The following is a 26,166-nucleotide window of genomic DNA, read 5'->3' as shown; positions in this document are numbered from 1 at the left end:
ATGGCAGAAACCATCACATCTTTGTAAAGTATTTATTCTCTGATTAAAAATACAAAGTTTATCAAGGAAAAAAAAAGTGAAGGAGAGAGGTAGAAGCCTTAGATTGAATGATATGGTAAGACAAAGACTTGACCATCCACTGCTGGCTCTGAAGAAGGAAATGGGCTATAAGGCAAGGAATGCAGGCAGCCTTTATTTGCAGCGATGTGGATGGATCTAGAGTCTGTCATACAGAGTGAAATCAGAAAGAGAAAAACAAATATCATAGATGAAGGCATATGTATGAAATCTAGAAACATGGTGTAGATGAGCCTGTTTGCAGGGCAGGAATAGAGATGCAGATGCAGAGAACAGACATGTGGACACAGAGCGGGAAGGGGAGTGGTGGGACGAATTGGGAGAAGAGGATTGACATATATACACTCACACTCTGTGACCCCATGGACCGTAGCCCACCAAGCTGCTCTGTCCATGGGATTCTCCAGGCAAGGAGAGTGGAGTGGGTTCTTATGCCCTCCTCCAGGGGATCTTCCCAACCCAGGGATTGAACCTGGGTCTCCCGAATTGCAGGCAGATTCTTTACCGTCTGAGCCACCATAAACTAGTGTTGTTTTAAACCAGTAAGTCCAGTGCAGTTTCTTAGAGCAGTAATAGAAAACTAATGCACTGGGATCAATCTCAGCCCTGATAATTAACCTAGCTATGTGTTCTTGAGTAAGTTTTTTTATGTTTCTGAACTTTAATTTCCCCTGGAAACTGAGGATTAAAATCAGCAACTATTAGATGCAACAGATATCATATAGGATAAGTGCTGGGTGTTATTCAGTGATTTTAAAAAATTATCTATTTGTTTACTACTTCTTATATTACACTAAGGCAATATAATGCAATTATTTTTTCAAAATCTATTCAATACATGCAACTGATAGTTTCCATGTGCTATACACAAGCAATGAGCATTAAAGCTTCCATCATTATATAGATGTCATTGGTTTGTTCTCACAGACTGGAAGGTTGGCTCCTCCGTCCGTGGGATTCTCCAGGCAAGAATACTGGAGTGGGTTGCCATTTCCTTCTCCAGGGGATCTTCCCCACCCAGGGACTGAACCTGGGTCTCCAGCATTGTAGGCACAGATGCTTTTACCATCTGAGCCACCAGGGAAGTAAAGAAATATGTGTATAATTTGTTTTAAATCCAGTTTATACATCCAGTATAAAATCACAACTTAGCATTGATTTTTATCTTTAATTTTTTTTTTATCCTTCAGGCAAAGGTGCCTTACATACCAGAAAACTTTTGATGACAAAAGAAAATTAAAGATAGAAAGACAGATTACCATAGTCTCACATTTAATTTTACTAAGAAACAGAAATTCACAAGGAAGTTAAATGGATTTGGTTTGTTATCAACACTCAGCCAGTTCATGTCAGAGATAGAGTCCCTCCTGGGTTTTCTACCTGCAGACTTGTGCTATTTTATTACAGTAGGGATTAACAAACTATGGCCCTTGGGTCAAATCTGGTCTGCCACCTGTTTTTTGTAAATAAAATTTTATTGGAACATAGGCACACCCTTCATCTACATATTGTCTGCAGCTGTTTTTCTGATACCAAGGCAGAGCTGAGCAGTTGCAATAGAGACTATGTGGGTGGCAAAGCTTAACTTATTATGACCTGAACCTTATACATTAAATTGCTGATCCCTGTACTATAGTGCATGGCTTCTCAAGGCATGGAAACTTAATTTATCTAATAAAATGTTTCAAAACAATAGATTTTAAAAATGAACCTGCAGCAAAGTTTTAAGAATATTACACAAATAAAGAAAGACTATGGCTTAATGTACCATACAACATTAAACATGGATGAAATTCTGGGCAGTGCAGGTACTATGGCTCCAGTAAGATACCATGCAGGTAAATTCAACTTTGGCTAAATGATGTTGATTTAGTAAAAACAAAAACATCTCAGCATACAAATGTCAAGCAAAATAATGTAATAACTTGCCATTGTTGTAATCACTATTTACTAGGAATTATTATAAACATATTTGACCATAATTTACCTTAAAAACTGATAATTATTAAAAAATAATCCTTCATAAAGCATTTATTCATTAATAGTTATTGAGTGCCTTATCCTAGTGGATGTAAACACCTTTTATAAGTGGGAGCAAACACCTTTTTCTCATGTTTTCTTATGACTGAATAAGGGGAAAGCAACTAATAAGTATTCGGTGTGAAGTAAAGGGAACCAAAACACATAACCACTGAATTTTCAAAATAAACATATGAACAAATAATTCTTATTTCCATTTTTACAACTGAAGAAGCAGGCTTGGGGAAAGGGAACATCCCTCCAAGGTTACATCATTAGAGCTATTAGGTGGTTGTACTAGAACTTCCCAGAGGTTGTACTAGAACTTTCCCAGAACTAGAAAATCCCAGGCTTTTCAGTCTCTAAGATTCCCTATTCATGACTTCTCCTACTTTTAATAATGTCTTTAGAGTCAATGATCTCCTGAATATTTGGTATAGAAATGTGGGCCTCAGATGAGTACTTGTTCAAGTACTTTGGATTCAAATCTCCTTTTGAGAAAATTAAAAATTGGCCTTGCCTTTAGTTACTTGCCATGGGGAAGTGACATAGCCTTAAGTTTGGGCAAAAAGATAAATCAGGCTCCTAAATTTTAAAAATATAAATGTCAATTATAATTTCATCATGTAAAATATGTTGATTTCACTTGGACTCAATAATATAGGATACAAGCATATCTAAGACTCATGAAAGAATCTGGTAAAATTTATTTATTCCCAACTCTGAAAGTCTGCTACTCTTTGGCAGAAGCCAAACAAGGGGTATTTTCATTATCTGCTCCCTTCTTTAAACTCTATACTTGTATATAGATCGTCTATGAGCAACAAACTAGGGCAATGTTATCCACAAGGTCCTAGGAAACGGTCCTCAATGAATTCGGACTTAATATTATGCATCTGGCTTTTTATAAAAGGCAATATGAGAAACATCTAATCCAAGAACATTTCTGGCTCTTTTCAAAACCCCATTGAGTTATTTGTGTTGTTTATTATACCCAACATCCCATACATAGGACCCATGTAGTATCTCCTAGAGGTTAGTGTAAGCAAAAATCATCCTTTTTGTCTATCAACTAAGAAACTTTTTAAAGAAACACATAAGCTATGAGCCCTAAAACAAAGGAACTTATTTTGTCAGATAAAGTAAATTTTGAGAGATCGCAATTCCCTAAGCTGAACATATTTCCAAAGCAATATGTTTGCAATCAGAAAAGACTGAAATCCAATCAACTGGAATCCTTCATTAAATGGAATGATGCTCTACCACTACTTTTGAAAAAGGAAAATAAATAACAAGATATGCAAAAGTCAGACTCTGGGGGACCTAAGATAAAGTTAAAAATGATCCCCACTTCCACTGACTTCAAAATGAGCCTCTTTTTTAGGGGAGTTGAAGTATGCAGATAAAATTACAAAATACAGAAACATATAAAATGAGAAGTAGCATCCCAAGATTTATAGATAAGGAATTCTGGGAGTTTGAAGAAATGAAATATTGCCCATATATTTAGAATGTCTGAGTTCTTATTCTTTAATGAATGTTCATGCTTCCATCTAGAATTATTAGCTCCAGCTTAAAGAATTTTCTTTAGTATTTCTTGCGGAGCAGATCTCTTGGTAGCAAATTCTCTGTTTTCTTTTATCTAAAAAATGTATTCTTCTTTCACTCTTATTAAATTGATGTATAATTTACATAACATTAGTTTCAAGTGTACAGTGTAATTTGATATTTGAATAAAGTATATAATTGCAAAATGATCACCACAATAAGTTCATCCTTCATTCTTGAATAATATTTTTGCTAGGTATAGAATTCTAGGTTGACTGTTCATTGTTTTCCAGATGCTATCCTACTCTTTCTGTCCTCAATGATTTCTGATGAGAAGCCAAATATTAAATACCACCCAACAGACCTTTGAAGCTTTGTTCATTTCCCCTATAAGCTTTCTTTTTTTTCTCAGATAATTAATATTGATCGATTTGAGATCACTTACTCTTTCCTGTCATGTCCACTCAACTGCTTTTCATTTCCAGAACTTCCATTTGGTCTTTTTTTTGTTTCTGTTTTACTGCCAACCTCTGTTGAGATTTTCATGCACTAAAAGCATATTTTGTTTCACTTCATTGATAATAGTTATAATAGCTGTCTTGAAACCCTTGTATACCAATTCCAATGCTTGGTTCATCTTGATGTTGGAAACAACAGATCATCTTTTCAACTGAGAATGTATTTTATTTTCTTGGTACTTTGTATGTTATGTACATACATGGGCTTCCCTGGTGGCCCAGACAGTAAAGAATCCTCCTGCAATGTAGGAGACCTGGTTTGATCCCTGGGTTGGAAAGATCCTTTGGAGAAGGGAATGGCAACCCACTCCAGTATTCTTGCCTGGAGAATTCCACAGACACGGGAGCCTGGTGGCTACAGTCCATGGGGTCACAAAGACATGACTGAGCAACTAACACACATCAAGTCTGTTATTTTTCTCTAGTATTTCTTTATTTCAGTGATTTAAAAAAAATTTTGTGGGGGGTTAATCTCTAACTGTAAACATTTCTTCTAGTATAGGAGATCTTTTAATTTTAGTTGGGCTGTGTGCTGTGTGCTAAGTTGCTTAAGTTATATCTGACTCTTAGTGACCCTATGGACTGTAGCCTGCCAGGTTCCCCTGTCCATGGGGATTCTATAGGCAGGAATACTGGAGTGGATTGCCATGTTCTCCTCCAGGGGACCTTCCTGACCCAGGAATCGAACCTGCATCTCTTAGGTCTCCTGCACTGGCAAGTGGGTTCATTTACCATTAGCGCCACCTGGGAAGCCCTTAGTTGGGCTGGGCTGAGTCTCTTCTAGGCATGTATGGTTCAGAGGTCAGTCAGAGATGTAAGCAGATAAAAATCTGGAGATCTGTCTGGCTCTTTCCCTTGCAAACCACTTTATCTTTAGCATTCCCCGTTTCCCATTTTTTCTTTTCTGGTACACCAGACCATAAAGGATTCAGGTCTTTCTCTGTCTGCATTATTGCCATCCATTTTGCACTGCACAGACTGCATTTAGTCCCTAGCTGAAAGGGACTTAGTTGTACAGCTCTTTGTTTCTCTTCTCCAAGTGAGTATGGGTTATTTCTGAGGGTAGTATGGAGAAAGAAGTATAGGGCATTCTGAGCTATTTAAGGGAAGGTATGTAGGTAAGAAAGCCTAGATGGGAAAGATGCACTGAGATGGGAAATAATGACGAAATGTTAAGTTAGGATTAAATCATGTAAGTTGTTGAATGCTAGCTATGGCTAGGAGTATAGCCAATAAAATATACATTTTAGGCAGAAGGATAATATACTCATATCTATATTTTAGTTCAAGATTAATTTATCTGTATGTTTAAAACTAACTGCAATGATGGGAGGTAGGGAAAGTAGTAAGGAAGCAGTTCTAGTAGTGCAGGTGGGAGGTAATGAGGTCTTAACTTGGCTACTGGCAGAGGGAATAGAAAGCAAAGAACAGAAATGAAATGACTTAGCAAATGACTTATTGATGACCTAAAATTCATCAATAATATGGATTACCACAAAAGATTAAACTTTCCTGTTATTAGGCAGTAGTTGTCCCTTTCATTATTTATTTAATAGTGAGGACTAATATAAAAGCAAATCAATGTAAAATTACTCCTTAGATGTATGAGTCTGGTTCATAGGATAGAAACAGATAATTACAGACTGTAGTATATTTCTGATACCATATAGTAGATTATCATTCTATCAGGATATAACTATATGGTAGGAGATAAAAATCAAACATTTCCCATATCCACATACCAGTAGCACGTAAAATTGCCATTAATGCAAGCCCAGTTATGGTACTGTCCATACTGCAGTCTCATCAATACTTCTGTACCAAAGAGTCTGAGTTGAAGACTGGAAAAGAATTAAAACCTCTTTTTGATTGATATACTGTAAAAATGAAATTGACTATCAAGCCATTGCTACCAAAAGGAATAAAACTCCAACTAAAACAATATAGCATGTAGAAGATACTCCATCTTCAAAGCATTTTACCTTCATTAACTAATTAAGAGTCTCAATTCAGTGGGTCTAATATAGTTTTCTACTCAAATGGTATATATTAAAATTTATTTATTAATAAGCAGTACTTTAATGTCATTAAAATTGTTACTTAATTTTGACTTATGTGCAAACACTTTATATATATATTGAGCATAGAGTATACAGACATCAACATCCCCTCCCCTCTTCTACAAGAGTTAACACATTTATAAATGCTAGCAATTTAAGAATCACAAAAGCAAAATACAGTTGGGCTTTTTTAAAACAAAAGGTTTTAAAGGGAAAAGAAGAAAAGATAGCCATGGTTAATTTAATAGGAAAAAGGGAAAAAGTTGTGCTCTTTAGAGAAAAGAAAATTCTTCATGAGAAATTTGGTAAAAGATAACATTTAGTAAAATTTGCTTGGTTTTGGAGAGTTGATGAACAAAAATTTGCTTGGTTTTGGAGAGCTGATGAACAAAAATTTACTCTGCATTGAGATGTTTGATTTAAAGATGACAATTTTTACTCAAAGTTTCAAGGCAGCAGAACAAATGTAATGTCTTTTAATCCTGTTATTTATTACCACCTAGAATGTGTTCCTTGAATAAAGAATAGTTCCCTTTTATTAATTTATGACTAGAATTGATAAGTGTTATATATAAGAAATTTATTTGAGACATCTCAGCAAAAATAATTATGGTGTTGTCAATAGGCTAGATTACCTCACTAAAATTCCTAGAAATTCAAATTAAACATTAAGAAATCAATAAATCATCTATTACATTGCTCTAAAATGTAAAAACAAAAAACAAAACCAACTTAGCTGTTGGTTAGACTGTGGAGTATTCTACACACTATGTGTGAAGTCGCTCAGTTGTGTCCAACTCTTTGCGACCCCATGGACTGTAGCCTACCAGGCTCCTCCATCCATGGGATTTTCCAGGCAAGAATACTGGAGTGGGTTGCCATTTCCTTCTCCAGAGGATCTTCCCCACCCAGGGATCGAACCCGGGTCTCCTGCACTGTAGGCAGACGCTTTACCATCTGAGCCACCAGGGAGTCCAGGAGAGTACAAAAAACGTACAAGTCCAAGGACTTCACTGGTGGTCCAAGTGGCTGAGACTCCATGCTTCCTTTGCAGGGGGCATGGGTTTGATCCCTGATCAGAGAACTAAGATTACACATGCCCTGGGCCATGGGCCTCCCAAACCCCCCCGAAAAGTAGAGGTCTTCTCAAGGGTGATAAGGCATACATAAAACATCTGCATATATATAAAGAAATAAAGATTAAAAACAAATAAGCACATTAAATCCTTACATGTGTTTTGATCTTGCAGTTTCTAAGAATTTATCTACAGGAAGGCAATGCCATGCTCAATTATTAATTTGCATGCACATTAATTTCTACAGGATGTTCAGTACAGCGTTATTTCTGATAGGGAAATGAGAGACAACTTAAATGTCCCATAATATTGGAGGTTAGTAACTTAAGATAACATGGCAATATGACAGAATATTATACAGTTAATGAAATAGAGATGGTTACTTAAAGACATTGAAAAGTATCTATAAAACACAACTAGTTTTAAAAAGACTACTACATATAGGATAATCCCAGTTTTGCTAAAAACAATGCACATAAATCTAACAAAAAGATTGAAAGACTAATAATACAAAATGTCAAATGAAAATGTATATATTCCAATTTTTTTTTAATTAATTAATTTATTTTACTTTACAACATTGTATTGGTTTTGCCATTGACTTGAATCCGCCATGGGTATACATGTGTTCCCCATCTTGAACCCCCCTCCCACCCTACTACAAGACTACAAGTGTATTTCACTCAACATCACTTTCATAAAAGAAAAGAATTACATCGAGTTACTAAAAAAAGTCTCATATGCCCTTTACCCACATGCAATGTGCTCTAGATATTCTTGTTCTGATGGCTCTACATAAACCTTCTGCTCAGTCACTGAAGCTCTGAATGATTCCAACAAAGATAATTCTGAATGTCTATCACATGGTCAGTCACCTGGGAGGGATTATATCAAATTGTTATGAGTTTGGGGACCCAAATGAGCACCCTCTATTGCAGACCAATACTAAAGTAGGACTACGTGTGTCCTAGACAAGATTTGTTCTCCAGAGGTGAGAGGCTAGTGCATTAACCAGGTTTTATATTAAATGTCTTCATCATTTGTGAGCAGCCAGATGGTTGGTAATATGTGTAGATATTTTGAAACATAGGCTGGCTGATTTCAATTAGCTTTGAAGTGAAACAAATGATAGCACAGATCTAAGCCCAGGGGTACTGAGAGAATATTTTCTTTCAGATGAATACCCCAACCTAGAGTTCCCAATTATATAACACAGCTAACGGGTTATCCTGGAACATGTGCTGTTAGAAAGAATCTGTGTTATGAAGCACCTAACTGGGCAAATATTTCATGCCCAGGATAAAGAAACCAGCTAATGTGAATGAGGAAAGGGAATCAAAACGAAGAAAAAAAAAAACAACACCCCAGTATAGCCTACATGCTTGTGTTTCAGACTAAGGTTAGTGAGGAAATTTGGCAGCAAATAAAAATACTTCTATGGTAAGCTGAAGTAGTTTTGGGCCAAATCAAAGGCTCTGCCTAAAAAGATTAGTAACTGAACAAATGTTGGCTTTTCCAGGCTTAGCATGCAATGCCAATTTTATGTCATTTTCCTCAAGATGCCAGCTGTGTTGTTCCTGATGATTCTCCTCGCTACTATACTGAGGAAAAGGACACAGAAGAGTCCTTGAGAATGCCACCATGTGGGCATATCTTGGCCTCAAAAATTCAGACAAGTCAGGAGAGAATGAAATTAATTCTCTTAATCAAAATAGGTTGAGAATCTAAAATTTTATTTTTTCTCTGAATCACAGGGATCTAATGGTCATTCAGAAAAGTGGTTTGACTCCAAGTCTCCCAAAGAATCAAATGCGTTATCTTTTAAAAAACATAAAGCAAAACAGAAACAAAAATTTCTTAAAACATAATTGTAATCTTTAATTTTCCTTAACAGAAAACAGTTCAGGTTTTTCCCCCCTCCTTGTTAGCTACATTGCTAATGAAATCCCAGATGTAAAGAAAATTATTGTTTAGTCACTCAGTCGTGTCCAACTCTGTGTGACCCCATGGACTGCAGCCTGCCCAGCTCTGCTGGCCATGGAATTCTCCAGGCAAGAATACTGGAGTAGGTTACCATTTCTTTCTCCAAGGGAAAATTAAATGGCTTTCAATGTTTTTCTCATCCCATTCAGTGACTGGGATGCTTATTATTAACTGCTAAATGCCTACAATACCACAGGTACTATACCAGGTACTTCATTTACATTATTGCTTATCACTAATCATGACAATGACCTTATGTAGGTTTAACAGACTAATGAATTGAGAGTCGAAGGTATTAGGTAATCTGACCAAGGTCACACAGTCCAGATCCCACTCCAAGACCCATGGCCTCTTCATATAACCATAATTAAATGGAAAGATCTTTGTTAGTTGACTAACAAACTCAGTGATTCAATTTTTTTACAAGAAGAAATAACAAAAGACCGTTATGGCCTGAGACAAAGCATGGACTTTCCATTAATAAAGGGACATATCTTCCAGATGCAGTCATTTTTCTCATAGGATCATTAAGCATTCTGAAATAGTTTGAAGTGGTCAAATAAAAAGCAAACACCTTACCTTTTTTTTTTTTTAATGCTTTATATATTTTTTTCTTTTGGCAGCGCCACATAGCATGCATGGATCTTAGTTCCCCGACCAGGGATTGAACCCATACCCCCTGTAGGGGCAGCACGGAGTCTTAACCACTGAACCACCAAAGAAGTCCCCCAAACAGCTAGATCTTATAGGCCAAAAGGAGGCAAACACAGGAAGACGATAGGAGCTACAGGGTAATAAAAATAATTGTTTAGACTCCTCCTTCCCTGGTGGCTCATTGGTAAAGAATTCACCTGCCAATGCAGGAGACATGGGTTTGATCCCTGTGTCGGGCAGATCCCCTGGAGAAGGAAATGGCAACCCACTCCAGTATCCTTGCCTAGGAAATCCCATGGACAGAGGAGCCTGGCAGGCTACAGTCCACGGGGTTGAAAAAGAGTTGGATATGACTTAGCAACTAAACAACCACATCTCAAAATATGGTCCAGTAACTGCAGCACTGGTATCACTTGTTGGCTTGTTGAGGTTTCCCAGGTTAACACTAATGGTAAAGAACCTGCCTGCCAATACAGGGGATGTAAGAAACTAAGATTCGATCCCTGGATTGGGAAGATTCCCTGGAGGAAGGCATGGCAACCCACTCAAGTAGTCTTGCCTGGAGAATCCCATGGACAGAGGAGCCTGGCAGGTTATAGTCCATAGGGCTGCACAGAGCCGGATATGACCGAAGCAACTTAGCATGCACATTGGCTTGTTAGACATACAGACTCTCAGGCCCCACTCCAGACCTCCTAAATCATGATTTAAAAGGTTAGAATGTTCATGAAAGCTTGAGAAGCAATTATCTTAATTATAATTAATCCAATAATGACTAAATTATGTTCAAAGCTAAAGAGGTAGAAATTAGCCTAGGGCCAACAATACTTTCTAGAAAAATAAGCATTTTTATGCATTTCCATAATGTGATTGATTTTGTAAATTGTGAACAGTAGCTTTTGCTTCACTTGCTAAGACCACTTCTGCAGCAAATTTTAAAGTCATTATTCCACTCTTTGTTTCCTACCTGGTAAAAGCTTAGTTTCATCTCTCACTTTTCACCCACTCATCTTAGCAAACATCCAAGTCTAAACAATAGCACATGCCTAGTCAAGATTTTACCTTAAAGTGATAAAGGCCAAAGAGCCAAGATATGACCTGCAGGAATGAAACGCATTTATAAGTAATAGCTCTCCTCACCTAAATTCAAGGTTTCCCTTGATTTAACTACAGTAGCGAGCGACCTGCATATTACCCTACAAAATGCAATTTTCTCTTTCAATAGTGGTCTCTAATACCATTGCTAACTGAAAGGATTTATGAGTTCATTTGTCAAGACAAAAGATCTCATAAAAATAGACTTTTTTTTTACACATCTAGCCACAACCCAAACGAATAAGATTAGTGGGAAGAATAAAATGCATCTGATTACAGAGAGAACACAATTAAACCCATTAAGGAACTGACTGGTCATAAAATAAAATTACCAATGTCCTGTTACAGAAACAAAAACATAAAATTACTGATGGATCCTTCTCCTCACTGAAAACAGGAGATCTGTCACATAGTTAAAAACAACCTGCTTGAAGTAACTGACCAGACCACAATGTGTTAAAAGGGAAGACAACAGCCTCACTTGAGAGATTTTTAAAAACTTCCAATTTACAATTGTTATGTTTATAATGTACTCACATGGGACAACAAGAAAGACTGCCTCTGAATCAAAAATCCAGGGCTTTGAGTATAATTTAAGGGAATTCTCTTAAACCAACATTCTTATTTTTTATCAGGGTTATTCTTTATTGAGCATCAAAATAAAAAATATCTGGGTCAAAATCCTCAAAAAGCTTAAAAATTAGATGGAATATTGGTTTTTTCTACTTCAAGAATCTCTCTAATTGAAGAAAAATAAATCCAGTCAGAGATATTGAGACATTATGTTATTTCTGATTCCAGATTCTTCCACTTTATAATCTCATAAATCTAATATTCTTATATCCTATAACAAAAAAGACTGAAAAAAGACTGCATCACCCAGATAATACCGTAAAAACAAGAAAAGATTAGTAATAAATTCAATGTTCAAATTATAATAAAATTTTCGTGATTGACCAGTTTCACTAATACAGCATTCTTTTGTCTGATGATACCTTCCAACTTTGCTGCTTTTCTCCTTTAACAGGATTGTTGGCTTTGCTTAAAAGAGGACTGATTTGTCTCTGATTTATCAGATGGTTAAAGTCTGTCTAATTTGAGTAATCTCTTAAAAAAACACTGCTTTAGAAAGGTCAATTAGTTCTAAACAAATGTGTTCAGTTCAGTAAGCATCTCCTATAGAGAAAGGTCCTAAACGGATAAGCCAATATTTCCTGTTGTGCTCTAGTGTATAAAGGGGCAAAGGAAGCTGTAACTGAATGCACACATTACCAGCTGGGGTCCCCAGAGTTTATAATTTCCGCCAACACTTACAGGAGATTTCCACTGAGCTGCTACACCAGCATTTTCTAGGCTTTTGCTGAATTATGCCATTTGTAGGGAGAGGGGTGTTTAAAAACACATCAAATCCATCATGAAATCTGGATGTTTTTTCCTCCACAGTGATTTCTGGTCTTTCCCAGATATTTCCACTTTTGCAGTTGCACCTTTCATGTTTACAATGTTCTGGCATTCTCCCAGCTGCTGTCTTTGCCTCCAGGCCTTCTCACCCCATCTATATACACTCATTAAAATAATGTTCTTCAATTAATTTCATCATGTAACCTGTCTGTTCAAAAAATTATCATGACTTCCTGTTTCTCAGTGTTATCAAAGCCAAATTTCTTAATTTGCGTCTCAAAACTCTCCATACTTCAGATCAATTACTATCTCCTTTTTACCGATGAAGCACTTTGAGTCTTGACTAGGGTCACACAGTTAGTAGAGGAGCTGGGATTTCAGCCCAGGCAATCTGGTTTCAAAGTTTATGTTCTCTTTTTTTTTTTTAATTAATTAATTTATTTTTTCAGTGGGTTTTGTCATACATTGACATGAATCAGCAATAGATTTACACGTATTCCCCATCCCGATCCCCCCTCCCACCTCCCTCTCCACCCGATTCCTCTGGGTCTTCCCAGTGCACCAGGTTCGAGCACTTGTCTCATGCATCCCACCTGGGCTGGTGACCTGTTTCACCATAGATAATATACATGCTGTTCTTTTGCAACATCCCACTCTCACCTTCTCCCACAGAGTTCAGAAGTCTGTTCTGTACTTCTGTGTCTCTTTTTCTGTTTTGCATATAGGGTTGTCGTTACCATCTTTCTAAATTCCATATATATGTGTTAGTATGCTGTAATGTTCTTTATCTTTCTGGCTTACTTCACTCTGTATAATGGGCTCCAGTTTCATCCATCTCATTAGGGTTATATTATAGTACATGACCCCTGTTAAGAGCCTCGTGTGTGGAGTTACCTTGCAATTGGCATTTATGGATCTCTGGATATTTTTCCCAACTACATTATTCCCAGAGACAGTCCACTTCTTTGATATGTTCACACAAAACCCCCACAGAGTAGACAACTTAATGTTTCATTCACTGGTGTTACACTACAATGATTGTTCAGATCTTTGAATGTATCAGGTGGTTAAAACAGTTTTTGTCTATTCATATCCTCATCTGCTGTAGCTTGTGCATTTCCTTGTCTAACAATAGGGTGTTATTACATATTCCTAAATGGTATTGTGGTTCAGAAATAAGCAATGGTGGAATCTCAGCAGAGATTCACACACACACACACACACACACACACAATCAGATAATGAACAGAAGACTACTCTTAATGGCAATCCTAGAAATAAAACAAGTAGGAAGGCTACATGAAACATGATAGTATGTAATCTCCAGCACTGGCAATTCTAAAACGCAAAATAACTTTTAATACACTCAGTTTTCTATATATGATGAAGCCAACAAAGTAAATAAAGAGGGAGCCCTTGCTAGAAGGCACTGTGATGTACATTTCATGAGAGAAGGCAGCCAGTCATAGTCTTGTTCAATCCTAGGCAAAGTTTGTGTAAATTAAATATTCAAGCTTAGCCCTGTGCTCTGAGTATTTGATCAATCCTGAACTATGAAACAAAAAGAGAAATCAATACGTTCCCTTAATTCTGTCAAGTTTGTGGCAGCTGAAAATAAAATATATGGGTGATAGTATACATGCAGAAAGACCATTATCTGGAACAGGTCTCTTTCCTCTTCTCTTTTCCTCTGGAGTTTTTCCACCATTACATTACCAGTTAAGTTTACCTGAGATGTTTCAAAAAAAATCTGAAATATTATCATTTACAGATCTACAGAGATTAACCATATAAACATATGATGACAGAGTTGTCAATACAAAGAATTAGGCATCCACATGTTATTTCATTAACAAAAACCCATTGTTCTAAAGATTTTGGAACTAACAAGGTTATGTCCCAAGTTCAAAATAAACCAATACTCCTGTTTTTAAAATAAGACAGTGAATAACTTTGAAATTAGATCCAAAATAATAAGCTACTCCAGAGGATGGTAAGGAAGCTAAAAGCCAAGATACTACCCATTTTCTCTATTATTTTTCTAAGTAGTCCAAATGCAAGCTTGGAGGAAAGTGCAAAGCCCAAAGTAAATCTCTCTAATTAAAAGATAGCTGGAGGAAGCTCTGCATAAATATTTTTTGGATGCAGAAAAAGAACTATTGTGAGAAAAATCTCACTCTTCATAAGTCAAGAGGAAAACTGAGGATAACTCAGAATAGTTAGAATAACAATACCAGCTATCACTTACTGTGGAGAAATATTATTATCTCCTTTAAGCCCCACATCTACCTTATTAAAATATTACCATTCCAGTCATATAGATAAGGAAATTGAAACTCTGAGAGATTAACTAATTTGGTCATAGACCTAGGTCCTGGTTCATACAGGACCTAGACTGTGGCATACCGGGATTAAGAACTCAGATCTAAGTCTAAAGTCTGTGCTTCTTTCTATTTGACTATACTTCAGAAGTTCTCAACCTTCAGTGCCTGCCACAATAGTCTGGGATCTTTTTCAAAATACAGATGCATGGGTTACATCCTCATAGTTCCTAAACCAGCAGGTCTGAGGTGGCACCAAAACATTTTTACTTTTTTAAAAAAGGTAGCACAGGAGTTTCTGATGCACATCAAAAGACTAGACAGGGAAAACCCAAGGCAATATAAAAGTAAATTCTTTGTCATTCTGTAATACCTGTTTTTCAGCAAGTTAACCTTTCTAATCATACATTCTGTAGGCATCCATTAAATCATCCTGTTTCCTATCAGTATGCTATCCTTAAGCAAATAAGGAGGTTGGAGTAGTATAACTGAAACAGAGGCCCATTTACTATAGGAGGAACATCAAACAGACATTGACCATTTTCCACCAATAATCTAAAAAGTGAACAACATAGAGATAGTAGAGGTAGAAGTTAGAGAAATATTGTTCTAATATCTTAATATAGCACACATTTTGGATTAGACAGGAAATGATAAAACCTTATAAAATAAACAGAAAATAACAGTTTTATTCTGGGCTTAACCTTCAGGTTTAGGTCATACCTGAATGGCCTATGGCTTTCCCTACTTTCTTCAACTGAAGCCTGAATTTTTCAATAAGGAGCTCATGATCTGAGCCACAGTCAGCTCCAGGTTTTGTTTTGCTGACTGTATAGAGTGTCTCCATCTTTGACTACAAAGAAGACCAAAACCAGCCCAAAGAAAAAGAAATGTAAGAAGGCAAAGTGGTTGGCTGAGGAGGCCTTACAAATACTGAGAAAAGAAGAGAAGTGAAAAGCAAAAGAGAAAGGGAAAAATATACCCAGTTGAATGCAGATTCCAGAGAACAAGAAGAGCCAAGAAAGGCTTCTTAAAGTGAACAATGCAAAGAAATACAGGAAAACAATAGAATGGGAAAGACTAGAGATCTCTTCAAGAAAACTGGAGATACCAGGGGAACATTTCATGCAAAGATGGGTACAATAAAGGACAGAAATGGCAAAGCAGAAGCCAGAAGACAAAACAGAAGCAGAAGAGATTAAAAAGAAGTGGCAAGAATACACAGAAGAACTATACCAAAAAAGTCTTAAAAACCCAGATAACAGTGATGGTATGGTCACTCACCTAGAGCCAGACATCCTGGGAGTGTGAAGTCAAGTGGGACTTAGGAAGCATTACTATGAATAAACCTTGTGGAAGTGATGGAATTCCAGCTGAGCTATTTCAAGTCCTAAACGATGATTTGTGAAAGTGCTGCACTCAATATTCCAGCAAATTTGGAGAACTCAGCAATGGCCACAGGACTGGAAATGGTGGGTTTTCATTCCAATCCCAAAGAAAGGAATGCCAAAGAATGTTCAAACTACTGTACAACTGTGCTCATTTCACTTGGTAGCAAGATAATGCTCAAAATCCTTCAAGCTAGGCTTCAGCAGTACATGAACTGAGAAATTCCAGATGTACAAGCTGGATTTACAAAAGGCAGATGAACCAGAGATCAAATTGCCAACAACTGTTGGATCATGGAAAGAGCAAGGGTATTCCAGAAAAACATCTACTTCTGCTTCACTGACTACACTAAAGCCTTTGACTGTGTGGATCACAACAAATTGTGGAAAATTCTTAAAAAGATGTGCATACCAGACCACCTTACCTGTCTCCTGAGAAATCTGTATACAGGTCAAGAAGCAACAGTTAGAATCGGACATGGAAAAATGGACTGGTTTCAAATTGGGAAAGGAGTACATCAAAGCTGTATATTGTTACCCTGCTTATTTAACTTATACACAGAGTGCATGTGTGCTAAGTCATTTCAGTAGTGTCTGACTCTTTGCCACCCTATGGACTATAGCCCGCCAGGCTCCTCTGTCCATGGGGTTCTCCAGGCAAGAATACTGGAGTGGGTTGCCATGCTCTCCTCCAGGGAATCTTTCCAACCCAGAGATCAAACTTGGGTCTCTTAGATCTCCTGTAAAACCTGAGTCCTTTACCACTAGCGCCAAAGTACATCATGTGAAATGCCAGCCTGGAAGAATCACAAGCTGGAATCAAATTGCTGGGAGAAATATCAACAACCTTAGATATGCAGATGATACTACTCTAATGGCAGAAAGTAAAGAGAAACTAGGGAGCCTCCTGATAAAGGTGAAAGAGGAGAGTGAAAAAGCTGCCTTAAAACTCAACATTCAAAAAACAAAGATGATGGCATCCGGTCCCATCATTTCATGGCAAATAGATAGTGGAAAAGTGGAAACAGTGGCAGATTTTTTTTTCCGTGGGCTCCAAAATCACTGTGGACAGTGACTGCAGCCAAGAAAAGCTATGACAAACCTAGACAGTGTATTAAAAAGCAGAGACATCACTTTGCCAACAAAGGTCTATCCAGTCAAAGCCATGGTTTTTCCAGTAGTCATGTATGGATGTGAGAATCGTACCATAAAGAAGGCTGAATGCTGAAGTATTGATGCTTTCAAATTGTGGTGCTGGAGAAGACTCTTGAGAGTCCCCTGGACAGCAAGGAGATCAAACCAATCAATCCTAAAGGAAACCAACCCTGAATATTCATTGGAAGGACTGATGCTGAAGTTGAAGCTCCAATACTTTGGCTACTTGATGTGAAGAACCAACTCATTGAAAAAGACCCTGATGCTAGGAAAGATTGAGGGCAGGAGGAGAAGGGAGTGACAGAGGATGAGATGGTTGGATGGCATCATGGATTCCATGGACATGAGGTTTGAGCAAACTCTAGGAGATAGTGAAAGACAGGGGAGCCTGGTGTGCTGCAGTCCATGGGGTTGCAAAGAGTTGGACATGACTTAGCAACTGAACAACAACAACAATCTTCAGAAGCTTACTTACAATTTGTAGAAATGAGATTTAAGTACTTTCATTTGGCCCCTCCACATGATATGGGGGATCTTAGTCCCTAATCAGGGATCAAACCCACAGCCTCTACATTGGAAGCAGAGTCTTAAGTGCTGGACTGTCAGGGGAGTCCCGAAATTTAAATAGTTTAGATACAACCATCTCCAAAATGTTTTCTGCTATTGTTCTGTAGAACACAAGTAAGAAAAAAATCCTACAGGTTAATATTTTTTCTGGTAAATGCAGATTTCTCTTAAGAAAATAGGCTAATATTTTACATACATCATTATTTTATCCATTCATTTTTACTGAGTACTTACACAAGACACTTTACTACCTCTAATTTTTTTACCAGTTGCATTCTAATCATGCTTTTATCATTTTGAACTTGTACTTCTAACTGGACTCAAAAATATAGGGTGGTTACCAGGTCTGTTCTGTGTCCACGGGTTCTCACAGGACCTGAGTTCATAATAAGGTCAAGTTAGATAACCTGCTTTGGCCTTTAACTTTTCCACAACTTCTGGTGCAGGACTTCAGTGAATAGAGTTTGACCTGCAAGACCCTCACAATATGCTTGATCCATACTCCTCATTAGACAGATGAAGACACTAAGATGCAGAGAGAAAGAAGTAGATTAAAATATCACATATTTGGCCAAAGCTGCTGCTTTTTTGCAGTCTAGCACCAAACTTGAGAAGTGGATACATCTCAGGCAATGCTGCACTATGAATTTTATGGGCCCAGAACACTTTATCTTCATGGCCCTTCCTCCATAAAAAAATGAATTATATTTATTGCCCTTTTGGTATGAAGACAAATATATTAATGTGTGTGTGTTCAGTCACTGTCATGTGTGACTCTTTGCAACCCCATGGACTGCAGCATACCAGCCTTCCCTGTCCTTCACTACCTCCCAGAGTTTGCTCAAATTCATGTTCATTGGGTTGGTATTGCTATCTAATCATCTGATCCTCTGCCGCCCTCTTCTTTTGCTTTCAATCTTTGCCAGCAACAGGGTCTTAAAACATTTTGTTCATTTGTTCCTTTGGATTTCAAAAGACTTTAAAACATTTTCATGAGCCCCTATAGGTACTGAGGGTCCTGGGCACTAAAGCATTAGATGGCTGTGGTTTTAGATGACCCATTTGACAGTCAAAACCAGCTTTTCTCTTCTCCAGGAGACATGGCTCTGCCAGAGGGCACTATCCACGTGGCTTCTCTATCACTTAGGATGTGCTGGCCATAGAAAGCTCAGCCTTTTATCAGACTATTCCAGTGATTCTCATTCCAGTAGCTCTCCAGAACCTACTTCCTCATTCTAAACCAGCCAAGTCCCCTACAAAAACATTCTGAGAGAGTCAGCAGTACTCAATAGAGATCAGCTGCCAAGCCTCTGGGAATGGAAACAATCTCCAGAGTCCCAAATATATTTGAAAGGAATACTAGACAGATCACTTCATTGGGATTTATGGCCTTTCACAGGATGGCTAGTTATCACCCATAGAGACATCCTTACTCTAAGAACAGGTACGAGGATTTTCTGGAACTAGATATGATTTTTTTTCCAGTATATTCACTATGTAAAAAGGCCATATCATTCATAAAATGGAAGAAGTTGTAACTCTACTGTAATCAGGGAAAGTCAAAGACTATCAAAGCTCCCAATATTAATTCACTTTATGAAAACTGCCATTTTAAATGGAATTATCATTCCCATAGCACCTGCTCTGACTGATTTTACTTTAGGGTCCTCAGGTATGAGGCTCAACTCAAGTGCTATCCTCTCCAGTAACTCAACATTGATCACTTCTCTCATGGTCAGAGGTATTTGACTCCTGACCACTTTTGTCACATATGTTATTTTTCTATAGCTATTTCTGATTTTTAAATTCAATGTATAATAGAATATTTTCTGACTACTATATGCTAGGTATGACATGGTATATACAAAGAGCAGTAAAAAAGACACTACTCTAGAAGAGCTAATTTCAAGCAAGGGGCAGAATAATACATAATATATTAATATTTTAAAAAAGGCAAACATAAGTGCCACTATAGTGTATTTATTGGATGAAGGAAGTACTTATCATGTAAGTGATAGCATTTGAGATGAGTGTTAATGAGGAAAGATGACACAGAATTGGAAATAAGGTAGCAAAGAAACAGCACAGCAAAAACACAGAAGTAGCAAAGTGTCAAATATATTTATAAAACAAGAAGTATAATTTGGTTTACAACATGTAGTACTACTGAGAAGTGAAAAGCAAAATTATGGGCAAAATATAAACATCTAAAAGGCATTCTAACATCTGGGACCTCATTTTGTATTTTGTTTGTATTCTTATAGCCCAGGCTAGTTCTGGCCATTAATAACATTTGGCAATTGACTGAAGCTGTTAGAAAAAGCATTCAACAGTGTACATATTAATAAGGCACCTGTTCAAAGGTATATAATAATTACAGCAAATATATAATGACATAAGGCACTTGGGGAAAAAGTGCCCACAAATTCAGTATAAAATAGTTGTAGTTAACAAAGAATAGATTTGGGGAAAATCATCTTAACCTTTCTTGTAATATAGATTTGGTATTTTGAAATGTTACAATACCCATCACAAATTTCATGACATTTCCTCCACCAAAGCTCAGAAATAAAGTATGTGCACTTCAATAAAAAACAATTCCAGTCATTTAGACTACTAAGTCTACTTTTCATCAAGTCTCCCAAGACAGGTGCTGATTCAGTTTAACAAAGGAAAACTGCAATGGCTTCCTAAGTAAAGGGAGGCAGCTAAAACTAAAGGCCAAGTTTTACTGAGAACAATTTGCAACTGCATAGTTAGATAACAAAGGGAATTAAAGACAGCATCTTCAGTTTGAGAAACTGCCCAAATTAAACTAAAATTTAGAATTTTCTTGCAGTAACAAAATTTCAGAGCATAATTTTATTTTCAGATGTGGATAAAATATTGTATTTAAAATATACAAGTAGATTCAAAATTTCAGAAATAAATGGAAGTTAACTATTTGAACAATATAATTACTTTACAAGAAAAATTAGAATGCATGCAGATACAATGTAACAAATGTTCAATTTAACAATATATTTTAAAAGCTAAATGTATAATAAAACAATTGGTACACTCATTTTCTCTGATCATTAATCTACTCTCTTCTAAGGTATCAATGATTAATGTCTTCCTACACACATGTATAAATTCACTTTCTTACAAGCATCTCTGCCTGTGTTTAAATTGATATACTATGTAATTTGAACAAAAACAGATATTTTCTCTGACAACCATTATGACTCAAAACTATTGTAAATGCTTCTTCAAGAGTGGCCCGCAGTCCACATGACTCATATCTCACCTGGTATGTTTGCTCAAAATGTAGGGCTTTACTCCAACAATTCTTGGATCTCACCAAGATACAAAATCATTGCCCTTTTATTGTAACGAGTATTCTTCTCTCTTACTCAGAATAAATCCCACAAACAGTTATGTTTTCAACTTTGCAACACTCTCTAGTCCTTTCTTTCCTCTTTCAACCCTGTCAGCCTGAGTAGATGACTACCAGAGAAAAGCCATACAACTTTGCTGACTGCTTTCACTTAAAATGTATTACTATGTTACTACAAGTCTCAAATGGGGACTCAATACTGTCAGAAACAGAATCCAAATCAGGTGTTTCTATATACCTACTTTGCCACTTTGAGGTAACTATTTCACAATTTTCTTGTCTCCTCAAATCTCTGACATCCCTTTCCCAAGTCCGTTACTACAGATGACCTTGCCTCATACTTGAGGGGAGAATGAAAGTGAAAGTGAAGTCACTCTTTGCAACTCCATGGACTGTAGCCTACCAGGTTCCTCCATCCATGGGATTTTCCAGGCAAGAATACTGGAGTGGGTTGCCATTTCCTTCTCCAGGAGATCTTCCCAACCCAGGGATTGAACCCGAGTCTCCCGCATTGTAGGCAGACGCTTTACCATCTGAGCCACCAGGGAAGTCACTTGAGGGGGAAAAATAGATCCAAATAGATGAATTTTATCTCATCTTCCCATTAATTCTACCAGTCTGACTTCACATATGTTACCTTCACTGCCCTAACAATGGAAAAAGGATTTGTGTCCCTCTTTAAAGCCAACCCTTCCACTTGTGGTCAGAATCTCACCCACTTGTGACTTCTCAAGGATTGTTACTGCAATATCTTTTCTCTTCTCAATATCATCAATTTCTTCAGTCCAGATAATTCCCACTGGCATATGGATGTGCCTCAATTCCACTCATTTTATTTTTACATTTTTATTTTATTTATTTATTTATTTTGGCTGCACTGGGTCTTTGTTGCCGCATGTTGACCTTTCTCTAGTTGCGGCAAACGGGGGCTACTCTCTAGTTGCAGTGCACACTGGCTTCTTGTGGTGGTGGCTTCCCTTGTTGTGGAGCATGAACTCTGGGGTGCTTTGACTTCAGTAGCTGTGGCATGTGGGCTTAGTTGCCCCACAGCAGATCGTCCCACACCAGGAACTGAACCAGTGTCCTCTGCATTGCAAGGGGGATTCTTAACCAATGGACCACTAGGGAAGGCCAATCCCATTCATTTTAAAAAACAACCTTCCCTGTATTTATGTCTCCCTCTAGGTACTGCAGCACTCCTGTATTACCTTCCACAACAAAACTCTGCAAGAAGAGTACCCTTTTCATACAAATTAAAATTTTTTTAATTCTAGTTCTGTGAAAAATGCCATTGGTAATTGTGACAGAGATTGCACTGAATCTGAAGACTGCCTTGAGTAGTACAGCCATTTTACCAATATTGAGTCTTCTAATTCAAGAACACAGTATATCTTTCCATCTGTTTGTATTGTCTTCAATTTCTTTCACCAGTGTCTTATAGTTTTCAGAGTACAAGTCTTTTGCCTCCTTAGGTAGGTTTATTCCTGGGTATTTTATTCTCTTTAATGTGATAGTAAAAGGGATTGTTTCTTTAATTTTTCTTTTTTTTTTTTTTGTTATTAGTGTATAGAAATGCAACAGATTTCTGTGTATGAGTTTTGCATCCTGCAACTTTACCAAATTAATTTATGAGCTCTACAGTTTTCTGGTGGCATCTTTAGGCTTTTCTATATATAATATCATGTCATCTGTGAGTAGTGACAGTTTTCTTTTCCAATTTGGATTGCTTTTCTTTTTTCTTCTCTGATTGCTGTGGCTAGGACTTCTGATACTATGTTGAATAAAAGTGGTGAGAGTGGGCATCTCCTTGTCTTATTTCTGATCTTAGAGGAACTAGTTTCAGCTTTTCACCATAGAGTATGATGTTAGCTCTAGGTCTGTCACTATGGCCTTACACTGAGGTAGGTTCCCTCTATGCTCACTTTCTGGAGAGTTTCTATCATAAATGGATGTTGAAATTTATCAAAAGCTTTTTCTGCATCTCCTGAGATGATCACATAGCTTTTATTCTTCAATTTCTTAATGTGGTGTATCACACTGATTGATTTGTGGGTACTGAAAAAGTCTTTGCATCATTTAGATAAATCCCACTTGATCATGGTGTCTGATCCTTTTTGTAATTTTAAAATTTGTATGGAATCACAAAAGACCCTGAATAGCCAAAGCAATCTTGAGAAAGAAAAATGGATCTAAAGGAATCAGACTCTCTGACTTCAGACTACATGACAAAGCTATAGTAATCAAAACAGTATAGCACTGGCCAAAAAACAGACATATATATCAATAAAACAGGATAGAAAGACCAGAAACAAAGCTACACAACTGTGGTCAATTAATCTACAACAAAGAATGCAAGAATACACAATGGATAAAAGGCAGGTTCTTTAATAAGTGGTGCTGGGAAAACTAGACAGCCACATGTAAAAGAATGAAATTAGAATATTCTCTAACACCATATACAAAAATAAATTCAGAATGAATTAAAGACCTAAATGTAAGACTAGATACTATAAAACTCTCAAAGGAATACACAGGCTGAACACTCTTTGACACAAATCACAGCAATATCTTTTTGGATCTATCTCCTAGAATAAAGGAAATACAAATAAATGAATGGGACCTCATTAAACTTAAAAGCTTTGCACAACAAAGGAAACTACATACAATGGAAGAAATACTTGCAAAGAGTGCAACTGACAAGGGATTAATTTCAAAAATATACAAAAAGCTCATACAGCTCAATATCATAAAACAAACAACCCAATCAAAAAATAAGCACAAGATCTAACTAGACCTTTCTCTAAAGAAGACACACAGATGGCCAAGAGGCACATGAAAAGATGCTCAATAATGCTAATTATTAGAGAAATGAAAATTAAAACTACAATGAAGATCATCTCATACCAGTCAGAGAGGCCATCATTAAAAAGTCCACAAACAATAAATGCTGGAAAAGGTGTGGAATAAAAGAAACATTTCTACACTGTTGGTAAGAATGTAAATTAGTACAGTCACTATGGAGAACACTTTGGAGGTTCCTTAAAAAGCTAAAAATAGAGTTGTATGATCCATGATCCCACTTCTAGGTATATATCCAGAGGAAACTCAAATTTAAAGAGATACATGTACCCCAATGTTCACTGCAGGACTATTTACACCCACATGGAAGCAACCTAAATGTCCACTGACAGATGAATAGATAAAGAAGATATATATGCATATATATGTATAATGGAATATTACTCAGTTATAAAAATAATGAAGTAATGTCATTTGCAGCAACATGGGTAGACCTTGCAATTACCAAATTAAGTGAAGCAAGTCATTCTTTACACTGTTATTAGTCAATGCTCTAAAACCTTCGGTGAGATCCTCAGTTTTCATGGAATAAAACCTAACTCCCTTGTTAAGATATTCAAAACTTTTCATGATTTCAACTCATCTTACCTTCTCATTCCCATCTATCAGTGCATTTCCTTCAACTATCCTTTAATCATGTAAGACTGCATGCCCCAGACATGACTGGATTGACCTACCTCTAAACTTTGGCTCATGCTATTCCTTCACCCTAGGAACAATCATGGAATACACAGAACATTGCACTGGTATCAAGAAACTTGGGTCAGAGTTTCAACCCTACCATGTGTCCTCTCTTGAGTTCATTCTTGATAGGTAAAATAAGGACAAAGTACCAGCCTCAGGATTAAACAAGAATGCATTTCAGAGTTTTTTTTTATGAATTCTAAACGGTACACAAAATACTGACAAATTCTTCCAGATAATGACTCTACAATTTTACAAACCCACAATTACTAATAGAATATCCTTTTTTCCACATACCTGCCACCACTGGACACACCAATTAAAAAAAAAAAAAAACTTCTGCCAATCCAGTAGATTAAAACAATTTTATTATCTTTAAAACTTGCATTTCCCTGATTATTAGATTAAACATCTTTCCCAATGTTTATTAGGTATTTTCTTTATTTTTAATTCCCTGATCATATTCTTTGCCCATTTTTCTATTTCCTCCTCCCTTTTTTATACTATAAATATATTACTGTGCTGTCTTATCCATTTGAAATATTCTTTTAAGTCTGGCACTTAGCTTATTAATTTGTTTAAAGGTTTTTTTCTCATAAAGAAGTTTTTATTTTGCTCTAAGTGAACTATCTATTTTTTAAAAATGGTTTTTGATCTTGATAGCTAATTTTAAGGCCTTCCCTACCTCATGGTCACAAACACTTTCTTCTAACATTTGCAAAGTACTTCTTATATTTAGATTTTTATTACATTTAATTCTTATTTTTGTGAATGGTGTGAACATTTTCATATATCTTTCTAAACGCACACTATTTATTGAATAGTCCATTCTTTATATACTGATTTAAAGTATCACATTTATTCTACATTTAAATTGGGAGATATACAGATACCTGAGACAGATATGGGTCTATCTCAGAATCTTTACTCTGTTATTGATATAGTTGTCTTTCCCTATGCCAATACCACACTTCTGCATTTTACTGAATGCTTTTTGGGGGTGCTACTGAGACGACCCAAGTTTCTTGATACCAGTGCAATGTTCTGTGTATTCCATGATTGTTCCTAGGGTGAAGGAATAGCATGAGCCAAAGTTTAGAGGTAGTTTTCTCCTCTAATAACTAACTAAGTTTACAGTGCTGACCCATCTTTTCATTCTTAGTGTAAGTACTAAGTAAACAGTTCAGCATTTTAATATCTTATTTATGATTTTTTTTAGTCCTATATCTAGAAATAAGATAGACCTGTAGTTTTTCCTTCCTCTCACCACCTCCCCTGCCCCCTGACTTCTTGCTCTCTCTCTTTCTTTTTTCTGTGTCCTCCCTGTTTCGTTTGGGTATTAGTGTCACATGATCATCATGAAACCTATCGGGTAGGGTCC

General features: G+C 36.7%; 1 protein-coding gene and 1 non-coding gene across 11 annotated transcripts in view; both read right to left on the bottom strand.

Annotated features, from left to right (window-relative positions):
• Positions 1–26,166, bottom strand: part of PEAK1 (pseudopodium enriched atypical kinase 1) — a 307,119-nt gene that overhangs the window by 96,132 nt on the left and 184,821 nt on the right. The window lies entirely within an intron of this gene.
• On the bottom strand, positions 7,124–7,195 carry TRNAC-ACA. Its single transcript has one exon. It is a non-coding gene; the product is annotated as a tRNA-Cys (tRNA).

Source organism: Cervus canadensis, chromosome 17, assembly GCF_019320065.1.
Source record: "Cervus canadensis isolate Bull #8, Minnesota chromosome 17, ASM1932006v1, whole genome shotgun sequence".
Classification (NCBI taxonomy): Eukaryota; Metazoa; Chordata; class Mammalia; order Artiodactyla; family Cervidae; genus Cervus; species Cervus canadensis.
Note: the sequence above shows the minus strand (reverse complement) of the source record. Positions and strands in the feature narration are given on the sequence as shown.